The following is a 16212-nucleotide window of genomic DNA, read 5'->3' as shown; positions in this document are numbered from 1 at the left end:
CTCTGTTCCTATTACTCGATATAACCAAATATGGTGTTCCTATATCGAATTCCGATATAACCAATTATGGTGTTCCTATATCGATTTCCGTAATAGAGAGATTCCGATTCTATTTACTCGATATAACCAAACATCCGGTGTCCTGACCTATCCGTCATGGACTGTAGCTCTATCGCTAATATCATTATCTTGAGACATCGTGCAATGTTCCCGTGGTGATTCCACCACGATCAGGAACTTCTGTCACAAGATTACTCGCCTAACACCTGTCATCTATAATTCAAGAGAACAAGTATATCAATCAACTCAATGCAAATATCAATGCAATAAGTAAAGTATGTGATTTAGGGAAACTCGAATCAAACCTCACTCGAGTTGTGCAATCCCAACTCAACATTAATTTATACCTTTATCTTCTCGCTCAGAAGAAGAAGAAGAATTCCCGACTCTATCTCGGTCCATTCCCAATCTGGTAATAACAATATCGAACATATATAGTATCAATAAACAACTCAATTCAATACCTGTTCTGATCAATATTCGGATCACAATAAAATCTGATCAATGTCAATTGAGATACGATCTATCCATATCGACTACATCACGATATAATCAAAATCACTACTGAATCTGATCAATATCAATTAACTGATGTTTCGACTGTATAACAATACAGTCTCGATAACTCCGTCAGTCCGAACATCACAGATATAATACCAGAATTCCTAATCAGTATCGATACCAGTCATAATCTCAATAACAACACATATCTGATATGAATTCTCAGACAATCGATTCCAAAAATCATAACAATTACATACTCAGTCTGTTTCTCAATCTGACTTCGATTCTATGATGTCTAACATGACAAGAACATCATATATGAATCCTATTCAATTCTGACAACAGCATAATTTCAAATTATATCAAAACGTAGCAAAACTTACGTCCAGTTGTAGCCTGCGTTGATAGGAACACGATACCGTATTCGGATTCAAAATCAGACGGGCGGATTGAAGTAAAAAGGCGTAAGAATCTAGAGCTTCCCTCGGTTTTCTTCTTACAATTTCTGAATAACGTTTGTATGTGTGTATTATATATATATATATATTTATATATATATATATATATATATATATATATATATATATATATATATATATATATATATATACATCTCACGCCTGCATACAACGTGGCTTCTTTACGTTTTGCATGACTCGTGCTCGGGCGGTAAGAAAGTACCGCTCGGGCGCGAAGCCTTCTGTCCGAGACCACGCTTATTATCCATTGGCGCGTGGGCGGTAATTCTTTACCGCTCGGGCGCCATACGTTCTGCCCAAATTTATAAATATGGTGCATTGGCGCTCGGGCGGTTCTTTTCTACCGCTCGGGCGCCAGATGTTCTGCCCAACATCTTAGCTTTTAATGTACCGACGCCCGGCTTCACCTCTCATGTCTTATTTGGCTCCTGTGATATTTGCTAATCACAATTCTGACAGTTAATCAACGTCTGATTACAGTCATTAAATCTCGGTCATTACATTTCTCCCCCTCTAAGATATGATTTCGTCCTCGAAATCACAAGCAAGTCACTCGTGTAATCTAGATAATCATATCATATCTCAAATCAGATATAAGAAGGAGACTTACAGAAATTACAATGCTTTCATATCAATGAAATCACTCGTGATAGAATCAACCTCAGAACCATGAATATACAACATCCGTATATACCGATCAACAACTCATAAGACTCAATATCATGATCTGTTAATCACAGTCCAAGATATATTCAATCTTCGGCTTCAAATACTAACAATCATCGTCCGACGTTAGCATATTTAGTCTATTAATTCTGAGTTGTTTCCATTTTCTTCTGAATCAGTTTCTTTTCTTTATCAGATCTCTGATCTTATCAAATCCAATCTCAGGCATCACTGTAATATCATCCCTATACGAAGGAAATTCACAGTTCTCACTGTACAATACCTCGACTAAAGCTATTTCCATATTCATCTGGTAGCTATTATCGTACAATAGTTCAAGAGTGACAATAAATCATGTCAACTAGTGCTATAATCCAGCACTACATTTCCTGGATATCCTCCAGTATCAGGATAGTTCACTCCGACTATCCGTCAATCTGTAAATCATAGATGAAAAGTCATGTTATACACTCAGCCAAAAATATAAAATCAAACGAAAATCACAGTCTGATAAAATCAACTCTGGCATTCAATACAATCTAACTCATGTTTCTGACATACCTCTCAGTCGTCTGGTCATATTTGTACGTCATCCTGTACAATATAACCTAGACAGATTTGAATAATTATTCAATCATAACCACTATCTTGGTAAGATTGCAGTAGTGTCATCACACAATCCATAGAAATGTACTCCCATTTCTATTTAGAAATCAATACTCAAGATCATTAATCTACAATTTCTATCTTTCTGTCTTCATCTGTCAGCGATTTAGACATTTCAATACAAATTCTGACATAAATGATTTCATCTGTTTATATCAAAACTGTCTATTCGAATTATCACACATTTCCTGTTACCAGAATAATACTGAATCTACTACTGTGTGCATTTGGCAATACCTATCATTTCAAATTCGAATATCCGACACAAACAAATCAGTTAAAAATATTAATTAAAGAAATACCTACCTGGTATTCGGTTCTGACTATCAAAATCCAGTTCTGGACAGTCTGATCAAACTTCTGAACTGCTGTAATCTTCAAAATCAGTTCTGACTCAACTGAACTATATATAAGCTCAACGGTTCATAACCATCGGTATCAGACACGGACTCAGAAAGATAATAATATCGGATCAGATTCAAAATATCAATACGCAATACTGATCTAATAACTGCATAGAACGCAATTTCTGACATTTCGAAAATTCTGCTATATTCAATGTCGTTCTCAGCCACTGATCACGGTCTTACTGTGCACAATCAATCAGTATACTATCCTCAGATATCATAGACTCTGAATACAATCTGTTACAATCAAAATTCATATCCGAACAATTCTGTATACAACAATCTCAGTACCCAGAATATTCAATACAACTGTCAACTGTCCGATTCAATCAATCATACGCTGCGAATATATCAAAATATCATAGATAAAACAAGAATATATCATGAGAATATCTCTGAATATCATATTTATCAACCCATAACTGGAACTGAAGTACTTTACAGAGAAACATATAATCAGATGTAACTCTAACTCTTCAGGCAATAAATCTTTCAACTGATATCTCAATTCGATCAGTATCAGTCTACAAACAAATCTAAAATGAAACCAATACCTGGAATCAAATCAAGGCTGAAATCACTCTCCCAGATACGGGACAACCCTGAAATCTCATCTGAAAGACTATAGCAAACTTCCTGCTACTAGTGAATCTATTCATGATAGGCTCATCTTCCGTAATCAACGTATATACGAGGAATTACTCCATTCCTTTCGATAATCATCGAATCATATATAATACGGATATCAAGGAATTCAAAATCAAGAATCCTTACCGTATAGCATTCATTCTTTGGCCATTTCAGGTCCGAATCTTACCATCTCCTGGCAAGAATCTAAAATAGCTTTGTACTTGTTCGATATATATCAATATCAATAACATAATCCGAATCAGGCAACACAAGTACAACACATGTTAATTCGGTTGTTATTCTCAACTTACTGTCGTATATAATATATTATAGAATTCACTGCTATCAATTCTTTTCCCCAAAAGGTATAAAGGTCAATACTTCAGTAATACAGACCTAACAGATACCACATATATCAATGCAACTCAGTCAAAGATAACGTCAAGAATGCATTCGTATATATCAATACATATGCATCATAATCATAAAAGATCAGTACCTGTCACGGTATTATCAAGTGTGTCCTGGGTCTGTTTCTCGATCCCTCCCACCAGAGGATTCTGCTCCCTGAAATCTTCGGGGACCCCTCTGTGGACAAGCTTTAGCGAAATGTCCTTGCTGTTTACAGATATTGCACCTACCAGTTACTCCCCGGCATTGCTCCGTGGAATGTCTTCCACCGCAATTCCTGCAATAAACTTCAGTATAACTCGGACTAGAACCACTGGAGCTAGATGAACCACTCCCTAACTTCTTGAATGGCTTCTTTCGAGCTTTTAGCAAATCCTGCTTTCACTCGTACTACCACGATCAACCCGGAGAGAAGGTTGATGTGTCTGGGGTTGCATCGCACACAACCTTCCTAGTTGTCTAATCAGACTCGTCTCCGCTCTCTTCGCTCTACTCAAGGCATCTGCAAAATGGTAAGGTCGCTGCATATTCATCAATGCAACTATCTCCGAGTTCAATCCTCTGACGAACTGATCCGCTACAGCTTCATCATTCCCAACTACATGAGGAGCAAAACGCAGTAGAGTAGAGAATTTAGCAACATACTCTTCAATATTCAGTTGACCTTGTCTCAAATTCTGCTTTCTTGTCCTCTCGGTATGAAACTGAGAAAAATCTTCGATAAAATTCAGTTCTGAATATTTCCCACGAAATCACTGTACCTCTCTGTTCTAACATTCTTTTACTTGTAATCCACCAACTCCTGGCGGCTTCTCGTAACTGGTTAGGCACTATCTTAACTCTCTGTTCATCTGTACAATCAAGTAAATCGAACAGTATTTCTATGTCATTAAGCCAGTTCTCACAACCTTCAGATGTCTCGATACCACTCAGAATCGGCGACTGAAGTAACTGAAACTCTTTCAACTTTATTTCCATCTGGGTTTCTGATACATCTATCAGATCAATCGAAGTACTACCTCGTTCTGGAACTCTTGTAGGAGGAATATCTGATAATCACATGTGTTAGTAGTAACAGGAGACAAATCCGTCTCAATCCCAATCCTGATCAGCTTACCTCTGGTCAAGAATTGGTTCTGATCCAGTTTCAAATAATACATATTACCAAATCAACTCAGATATTCAGGTAACATGTAGCTTTATGCACAGTAAAAACATACTGAAATCTTAGCATATACAATGTAATTTCAACATTATATTCAATCATATGCCATATAAATCCCGGCAGTAAAACATAATATCATGCTAACATACAAAATGTAATTCCACATTATAATCAATCACATGCTAGTAATCACATGCAAGGAAAGAAAACTCATTCTACCCCGTTCACTCTTCTCTATCTCAGCGCTAAGGAACCTATAGTTCAAGGACCTACGGCTCTGATACCACCTGTTGTGGGGACCCGGACGTTAATTACGTTCTAAATCATAATTATGACTAATTAATCAATTAGTATAAACATGGTCTAAATTTTTTATTTTTTTTTCTAAAATGCAAAGCGGAAACGTAATGTAATTAAATTCAAATTACATATTAAACATAACATACAATTATTGTATGATCTACAATAATCCAACTAGGTTCAACTACAAGTCAGTGCTGAATCCTAAGTTGCTTCAAAGCCCGGATCTCCACGCTATCTAGTCCAGCCTCGTTCTCTTCTTGACCCTGATCCTAGCCCACCTGTTGCCATGCACACATACAAACAAGACAACAGCCGGATAACTCCGGTGAGATATAAATATCCCAGTATAAATCATGTATACATGCCATCATATAAACAATATAAAAGCATAAAACAACCAATCATATCCTATATCAAAATCATGATATGAATCAATAACAAGAATAAGTCATATTCTAAACATGTACCCTGATCCGGAACATAATTCAATATCAAGAATAAATCATATTCTAAGCATGTACCAATATCAGGAACATAATTCAACATCCATCAATATCAATCGATATAACTGTCACTTAACTCGTGACTCTACGTTTTAGACTAGATTCAATCCTAGCCTAGGGATCCCGGTTTCCAAATGTGGTATTCCTATGTCGAATTCCGTAATAGAAGGAACTCTGTTCCTATTACTCGATATAACCTAATATGGTGTTCCTATATCGAATTCCGATATAACCAATTATGGTGTTCCTATATCGATTTCCGTAATAGAGAGATTCCGATTCTATTTACTCGATATAACCAAACATCCGGTGTCCTGACCTATCCGTCATGGACTGTAGCTCTATCGCTAATATCATTATCTTGAGACATCGTGCAATGTTCCCGTGGTGATTCCACCACGATCAGGAACTTCAGTCACAAGATTACTCGTCTAACACCTGTCATCTATAATTCAAGAGAACAAGTATATCAATCAACTCAATGCAAATATCAATGCAATAAGTAAAGTATGTGATTTAGGGAAACTCGAATCAAACCTCACTCGAGTTGTGCAATCCCAACTCAACATTAATTTATACCTTTATCTTCTCGCTCAGAAGAAGAAGAAGAAGAATTCCCGAATCTATCTCGGTCCATTCCCAATCTGGTAATAACAATATCGAACAGATATAGTATCAATAAACAACTCAATTCAATACCTGTTCTGATCAATATTCGGATCACAATAAAATCTGATCAATGTCAATTGAGATACGATCTAATCCATATCGACGACATCACGATCTAATCAAAATCACTACTGAATCTGATCAATATCAATTAACTGATGTTTCGACGGTATAACAATACAGTCTCGATAACTCCGTCAGTCCGAACATCACAGATATAATACCAGAATTCCTAATCAGTATCGATACCAGTCATAATCTCAATAACAACACATATCTGATATGAATTCTCTGACAAATCGATTCCAAAAATCATAACAATTACATACTCAGTCTGTTTCTCAATCTGACTTCGATTCTATGATGTCTAACATGACAAGAACATCATATATGAATCCTATTCAATTCTGACAACAGCATAATTTCAAAGTATATCAAAACGTAGAAAAACTTACGTCCAGTTGTAGCCTGCGTTGATAGGAACACGATACCGTATTCGGATTCAAAATCAGACGGGTGGATTGAAGTAAAAAGGCGTAAGAATCTAGAGCTTCCCTCGGTTTTCTTCTTACAATTTCTGAATAACGTTTGTATGTATATATATATATATATATATATATATATATATATATATATACATCTCACGCCTGTTTGGCTTCTTTACGTTTTGCATGACTCGCGCTCGGGCGGTAAGAAAGTACCGCTCGGGCGCGAAGCCTTCTGTCCGAGACCACGCTTATTATCCATTGGCGCGTGGGCGGTAATTCTTTACCGCTCGGGCGCCATACGTTCTGCCCAAATTTATAAATATGGTGCATTGGCGCTCGGGCGGTTCTTTTCTACCGCTCGGGCGCCAGATGTTCTGCCCAACATCTTAGCTTTTAATGTACCGACGCCCAGCTTCACCTCTCATGTCTTATTTGGCTCATGTGATATTTTCTAATAACAATTCTGACAGTTAATCAACGTCTGATTACAGTCATTAAATCTCGGTCATTACATTGTATGTCTCCTCAATCCTAATTATTTTGCCTACTCAAATCCTCGTTTGTGAATCACAACTTAAAACAACTTATGGTGACTTAGTTCTATTTTTTACATGTCCTCGAATTTCTGATTTTCTCGGAATTTCTCATACTAGAAATGGATGTCCTAACTTATCGCACCTTACTTTTCTTATACTATACTCAAAATGTTCATCGACCTATTGCATTTGTATTTTTGCAGTTCAACCTAAGATACCTTAGCACCAAAATTTACTATTGACTTCTATCCTTGGTGTTACACTTAAAAGTTAAACCTTACCTCAACCCCATAATAATATTAGCCTAAGATCCTTGAATCGAATCTTTTTCTTATGGCACCAACTTACCTAACTTAATTATTTACAGTACATCCCAAATATAAAATCGTTGCAAATCTTAAATTCAAGTAGTGATAATCCATAAAACCCAAAATATACTGTATCGATCTCCTACCTAAATAATGAAACCATTCTAACATCAATTACATGCTTAAATTATTATCTTCTTAATTATAATAAAGTTGAGGCCTAAGACCTTGGACTTTCCTCATTGAAACGAATGTCGCATTCTTACTTATCCTCAATGCTTAATTATTTTAGCGTATAAAACTTACTAAGTTATCCCATGTTAAATACAAATGCAACTTGGTCGATGAACATTATGGGTATAGTATCGACTTAGTTATAGCCTATGTTAAATACCTTGGACTAACTCTAATAAATCAAGTTTACTTATAGCCCATAGGGTTCTAGATTCCCCATGTCAAGATTTTAGATTTCTTACTTGATAAAAATCTTAATATTCGTTTATTGGCAACCTATGTTGAACACAACTAATTCTCTTTTTTTATTTTACCCAAAAATTTTGTATAAACACCTATTTCATAAACTTGAAATTTAAATTTACGCAACCCAAATAGTTTTGGATAACATAATTTCAACACACATATTCACTTATTCTCAAGTTTCTTAATGACTTACAAAAATTCCTCAAGACAAAGTGTCTACCTCAATTCTTACATGCGTCTATCGAGCAACACAACCCTCAATCATACCAACTTTCTAGAAAAATCAAATTCCAACAAAGGTATAGTCCTAACCATTAAGATCGTGACTAAAACTTATGACACATCAAACTTAAATTCCTAAAAATTTGCTAACTAAATGTCTACTCTTATAACTTAACTGGTTGATCAAGTTCACCCCAAATTGTCATCACTCTAAATTCTTAATTTTTCACAGCTTTATTCCATTAACACTTAGATTTTCAAGCCCAATATTGATTTATCCTACAATGCCCTCGATTATCATTCCTTATAAATTATAACCCAGATGTTTTTCAAGGTTCTAAATATCCCTTCAAACCTAAATCATCACAAATTCTTGTCATTTAAACCATCCGATTCTCACTTACTGCTAAACTAGTAGCCAAATTCCTTAAAAATTGCAAAATAAATTCTTAATTTCCTCGAAAATTATCGAATTTGTCCTTATTCTCGAAAATTCCACAATTACCCATAAGTTCTTGGTGTTCTTAATTACATTTTTATAGGTTTTCCGTATCATAAAGTTCAATAACCTTAAGCTTATTAAATCCAAAATCAATTCCCTTAACCAATCTTACATTCCCATAAATGCTTAAAATTCCAAGTTATACATTTTTATACTTCTACATATTGTCGTAGCCTTCGAATCATTATTCTTTATATGAATTTCTCGAAAATTAAATCAACTAGCAACCACGAACCATCAGTATTTTCTTAGATAATGTACAAATCCCGAAAACATTCATAATCTTCAACATTAACTTATGACTCATAAGTAGAACATTAGTACTACTAAGCCAAAACTTAATATAGTCAACTCATTTTCAACCTCTCTTAACACCCAATATTCAAATTCTTAATCATGTCTAATTCCATCACAAAGTCAGCATGCATGAAAATCATATAATTTCTCATTTCATGTCGTAACATGCATAAAAATTTTAAAGCATCTAATCTCAAAACTTAACGATAGATAAAGTTGTACTGTAAAACATATATCATGTAAACATTCAGGTGCTAGCATTAAATCTTTAAAAATATTTAAAACATATAAGCTTACAGACTTGAGGCTTGAAGACTGAGCTGCAGAAGCTGACGGTGGCACAACCCTATATAAGACCCTTGCTCTGATACCAACTGTAACGTCTACTTATTTAAAAGTGTGGAAATAATTTTTTTTTTAAAAGCTCTCATGTTCTAAAATACTCTAATGTTTTGCATGCATACGCTCTACTGAAAAATATAATATTTTAAAAATGATCTTCAATATTTGACGGTAAAATTAGTGCAGTTTAAAAATAATGAAACTCATCCAAATTATAAGTAAACATAAATGAATAAAAATCCTAAAATCATCAATGTATAAAAATATTCATATCCTCTCAAATCTCAAAAATCATAATGCAGAAAACATGCGGTCCTAGGGTCGTGTCACCGCACCACGTCTGCCTACTCAGAGTTCGGCACCTCCAATCCCCTCATCATCAAGCTCACCTGCATTACACATGCCTAGTGAGTCTAAAGACTCAACACACCTGTACCAGGAATAAAAAGTACATATACATGGCACACAACAGTGAAAAATACCATAATCAACATATATTTCATGAATTTAAAAGAGTAACATAAACGTCTTGTATAAAATCGTAACGTGTCAAAGCATGTCACATCGCGTCATCATATACATATACATTTTCTTTTTAATTGAATTCAGTTCATTAGTTGTGACTTTCGTATCAGCTCTATTCGATGGATCCATCTACGTATAACCACGGTACCGGGCGGTGGGGACATCAGCGACAGCATTACCCGTCCACTGAGCCTAGGCCTCAGCTCATCATATCTCATATTATCGTATACATATACATTGTTAGTCACAACCAATTCCCGTCCTTCAAAAACATCATCATATTCACCACTTAATAAAAACATGCATATATGTGACTTTTTCCTTAAAACCAAGCATGAACCGTATTTATCATAATTTCATAAAAATCATAAACGTGATGCGTAAAAATTTAAAACATGATAAAATTTTGCTTGGGGCTCTGCTAAGGCTAAAAAACTCACCCTGGGTGCAAAATGACCATTTTGCTTCTGGAAACCCAAAATGACCGTTTTACCCCTGGACCTCTAAATTTTGACTCGAAGCTTACTCGAAGCTTACCAACTCCTTAAAACATCCCAAAATATAATTATAAACATTTCTTAGATGTAAACTCGAGCTCATTTCAAAACTTAATCGATTGGTTTTAAAACTTGGACCGGGGTCCCGGTTTTACCCCGAATCAACCCGAAACTTAACGAAATTTTTCCTAACTTGAACCATGAATCAAACCTTCATGACCAGCCTCTAACCCACTTATTTCATACCACATAGGACCTAGAAACAAGCCCAAAGGTTTTTGTAAATCTCTAGCGTATGCGCACAAATTTTCCCAGCTTGAGTGATTTTACAATAAAAATCATATTCTCTTGTTTCTTATCAAATAATTACGAATTTGCTATCGAATCGAAGATAACAGAGAGTTATATAAATCAAATGTTGAACACATTTCCAAAAAACCAACCAATAAGTCGCTGAATTTTAAATAACCAAGGGTGACGGGTTTTGAGACGCAGAAATTCCATAGCTTGAGCGACTTTACGATAAAAATAATGTCTCCCTCATTTCTTAACAAAAAATTAAGAATTTGCTTTCAAATCGAACATAAAAGAGAGTGCTACAAATCGTATGTTGAACACATCTCTAGAAAACAAACCAATAAATCGCAGAATTTTAAAAAACTGAGGGTGACGGGTTTTGAGACACAGAAACTCTACAGCTTGAGCGAATTTACGATAAAAATCATATCTCCATTGTTTCTTATCATAAAATTACAAATTTGCTATCGAATCAAAGTTAACATAGATTGCTACAGATAATATGTTGAACTCATTTCCAGAAAACCAACTTATAAGTCACAGAATTCGAAATAACAGAGAGTCATAGGTTTTGTGACATGGAAATTTCACCCAAAGATTTAAGATATTGACCGGCCCTCTCCTAAAACCCACAAAAATTTGACTCCAGCCTTATGTTACCATCATTTTAAATATGACCAGCCCCTTGACAACAAAACTCAGCAGCGTTCCTTACACCAAATCAAGAAAACGTTAGGATACATCGCACGAATGCAAAAATCATGACAATACATGCATAAAAACGATTTCCCATGCTAACCGAAAATTATCCTTGTGCATATACACATATAACATAAATAATATGGCGTGAATGAAGAGGAAAAGATGATACAAGAGTGCCTTGATGAAATGGTACTCGAAAACAAGAAGAACCGCGCGAAGGGGATGCATCGGTGAAGCGGAGATGATCTTTTCTTGAAGGGGAGAGGGTGGCCGAAGGTTTCTGGTGATTTTACTCGTGTAATCTGCTTCTAGGAGGGGTGTGGTCATCTGATGTGATTAGGTTTAGGTTTAGGGATGCTTAAGGTGGTAATTAAATAATAAACATACTACTAATGGGCCCTAAGTTGGTAAAAAAAAGAGGATTAAAAAATGATTTGGGGCCCGTTAAACTTCAAAATATGTCCATCAAGCCCCAACACTCTCCCGAAAAATATTTCGTTGAGGTAAGATTTTGAAAATATTGCTCGAACCCTCAAAAAGTCCTCTGATTCGATAAAATTTACGTACCGGATAAAAATAAAATCATGCGGATAAAAATACCCAACAAAATCCATTTCTTGAAAAATACACTTAAACACCCTATATTAATTAATTAAAATTAATCATTCAATAAAAATATTTTTCCTAAAATCTCCGGTCTCCGTTCCTCATTCGAGCGCAAAATGCAACTTAAATTCTTAATGCATTAACTTTAAATAAACCATGACTTAAAAACACTTATTAATGAAATAAACATGCATTTAATGCTTTAAAACAATTTAATAAAATACCAAAGAAATTTAATAACTTGCATGCATGTGGTTCACGTGGACTTTCAAATTTTTGGGACGTTACATTTACATTTCATGCAATAAAGGCAATATAAAAACAATAAATAACTAGGTTACTGGTTATAAGGGTCGTGTCTGACTCCTCTTCAGCCTCCTCGGTACGCATAACATAAGCTCTTCCCACTGTAGGTGCTTTCTTGTTTGGGCAATCCGCAGCTTTATGTCCTTCCTCCTTGCATATGAAGCACCTAAAAGTTCCCCACATGCATTTTTCATAATGTAAGCGATTGCACTCATTGCACAGTGGTCCCTCTGCAGGTTTCGGTGCTCCAGTTTGTGGTGGTTTTGTTGGTCATGTCTTCTTTACTTGTCCTTGGGGCTTTTCCTGCCCTTGAGCTCTATGAGGTCCCATGTATGGCTTCTTATTCGGCTGAGAATTCTGTTGGTGTTGCTGTCTTTTGCGTTGAATCTCAAAATCATTATCTTTCAAAGCTTGCTCAGCATGAAATGAATAGGCAGTGGCAGCAGCATAATCCATAGGTCGCATCATCATCATGTCACGACGTATAGTAAGTCGTAGACCATCCAAAAAGTGTCTAAGCTTCTCAGCAGCATCCCCAGCAATGAGGGGCACAAAGTAACAGACCCTATAAAACTTCCTCACAAACTCAGCCACAGTAGTTTCTCCCTGAGAAGAGTCATGAATTCCCTCTTCAAGCGTCCTCGGACGTCAGCAACGACGTACTTCTCATATAATATTTCCTTGAATCAAGCCCAAGTAAGAGTAGCGAGATTAATACCATGTTCAACCCCTTCCGACCATAGAGAAGCATAATCCATCCCTAAACATATAAGTAGAACATCTCACGCGAACAGAAATCCCCCATATTCAGATAGCGAAAGTGCACCTCAAGTGCCAGAAAATTCCTTCGGACTTTGCCTCCGGATCATAGACGTCATGATGTGGCCTAGGAGCCTGCTAAAACTGCTGCTCAAAGAAACGAGCCATGCCATCCAGTGTACGTGTAGCAACATCCATATTAGGAGGCGGGGGTGCATTAACATGACGATCCTTAACATTCTTGGCTTGCCTATCAGTACTAGGTGCGCGTCTAGGAGGCATTATATCTAAATGTTTTCCAAATTTCAAACCGTACCCAACATGAATTTAAATTTAAGTTTTCTAATCATGCAACATAAAATAATCCATTTTTGAGCAATTTTAAGCATATATATCATTTATCCTCGTAAAGCTATTAAACATGCGACGTAAACATATAATCCATGCAATCATGTAGGTACTATCATAAGAATCATATCAAGCAATTAAACTTACAGATTGAGGCTTGACGACTGAGCTTCCCGGAACTGACGGTGGCACAACCCTTTACAGGAACATTGCTATGATACCAACTGAAACGTCCACTACTCTTTTTCCTTAAGAAGTATCAGAATTTTATTTCCCCCTACTTAATCGGTCGCACACAAACACAGATATATATATATATATATATATAATCGTCAAAGGTTTACCAAACCTAACTTAACAATATTTCAAAATAAAATTTACTCTAACAACCCATCAAAACCTACTCAAAAAGTATCATAAAAGTCGTAAAATATTTAACGCAAACTTAAACGTAAATTCGGAAAACTAGCGCTGGTCTTCGGGTTTTGTGCACCTTCAGTCCAATTAGATCAATCATCTAGTCCCTCAACATCAAAATAATGCTCACCTGCATCGATCACACCTAGTAAGTCTATTGACTCGGCAAGCCATAACCATAATAGAAAATAATACATATACAGTAACATGCAACAGTGAAAATACTTTTACATAACATAATTTTTCATGAACATGCATAAATTTAAACATTTTTCCTTTCATCATAAACATTTTTCTTTTCATCATAAACATTTTCCTTTTCATCATATACGTATACGTTTTTCTTTTCATTGAATTCAGATCGTTAATTGTGACTTTCGTATTAGTTGAAGGTCGATTGGTCCATCTACGTGTAACCACAGTACTGGTCGGCGGGGACATCACCGACACCCTCACCCATCAACTGAGCATTGGCCTTACATATTATCGTATCATCGTATTAGTCACATTTATTTCACTTCCTTCAACATTTCATATTTTTATCACTTAGGGCATCCGCATCCGTTCGAATTAATCCATGTTAATAACTCTCCATCTCATCAAAAATTATGGGGTCCACGAGCCACGTATTCATTACATTAACAATTTCTCATTATTAACACACACCCACATTCATTTAATATCAACTTTCATTATTTATGGGTCTCACTGTCCACTTACTCATTTTTTAAAAAAAAAAAAACCGTCGCAAATAGCGACTTTTTTTAAAAAAAAAATCGAAAGTACCGACGCTTTTGATGTTGCGACGGTTTTTCAAAAACCGTCGCAAATTGCGAAATAATGCCGTTCATTCTGATGAATTTCTTGGCTGCCATGTCAGCCAAGATTAATAATTCATGCACCCACATTGGTGCATGAACATTAATGGGCGTTAATAACACCCATTAATGCACCAATGTGGGTGCCCTTAATAAAATTCATGCATATAATAATCTTTTTTTTTTAAAACCAAGCATGCAACATATACTTTAACGTTAACGTTTCATCATAAAATCCATAAACGTTTAAAAATTCATCTTAAAATATTTTACAGCATTCAGGGCACTGTCATGACGTTTACTATTTTTCAGGTGTAAAATGACTGTTTTACCCCTAGACGTAAAATTTCACGATTTTGACTTTTTTTTACTTTCGTTGACACTAGACCATCCCAAATAATTATGTAAGCATAAATAAATTTTCTGATATTTTTTATTTAGCTTAAATTCACGGCTTTTGATTTATTTCTTAATTATAAATTCTTAGTGTGTTTTAATCCTGAATTAATTTCTACCTTTATTATTAAGTTCTCAAATTTTAAACATGGACTTTTTATACCTAAATTACCCTCATGAACCATGATTCGATCCCTGTGGACCATGATTCAACCCTTAGCCAAAACAAACCCTAAAACCGAACCATACTAGAACACTATTGAGCCATCTTTCATTTCCTTCGAGTCGAGCCCGAGCCACCCCAAGCCAAGACCTACCCAGACCATCTATGGACCCTAGTGACCAGTTGTGACCCCTCGAATCAGCCCCTAACCCACTGCAATCCTCCTGCCCGTAAACAATAGTTGCGGGAGTCCTTCATAATGCGCTCATGACTCCTAACTCCACTATTACTCCTCGCTCAGGCCACCACCCTCACCCTCACCCTCTGCACCAACCCTGGACCTCTCTGTGACCTAGCATAGACCAGCCCTGACCACCCTGGCTGAGCCAATACCCTTCATGAACAACATTATCCTCGATAGCTTGGGAAGAGTCCCATCGTGCATGGGCTCTTCCCCTACTACTGTGCTTGAGTCCTAGCTTGGCTAAGACTCTTCCTCACCCCTGACCACGTCTATCCCAAGCCCTGGTCGAGCCCTGGTTTGAGCTGCACGCTGCCTTCTCCTTAACCGAACCTTTGACAACAATACATGCAATAACTTGTTCCAGTTTGTTCTAGTTTCGTGTTGCCTCTAAACCGTGCTTCGTGTGGCCCTTAAACTCGTGTAAAAAAGTTTCTCTATGAGCCTATAACATGGCAACCCCTTCATGGAAACATATATCAAGTTTTGGATCATAAAA

Source organism: Primulina eburnea, chromosome 16 (genome assembly GCF_022965805.1).
Source record: "Primulina eburnea isolate SZY01 chromosome 16, ASM2296580v1, whole genome shotgun sequence".
Classification (NCBI taxonomy): domain Eukaryota; kingdom Viridiplantae; phylum Streptophyta; class Magnoliopsida; order Lamiales; family Gesneriaceae; genus Primulina; species Primulina eburnea.
This window is presented reverse-complemented; position numbering follows the sequence as displayed.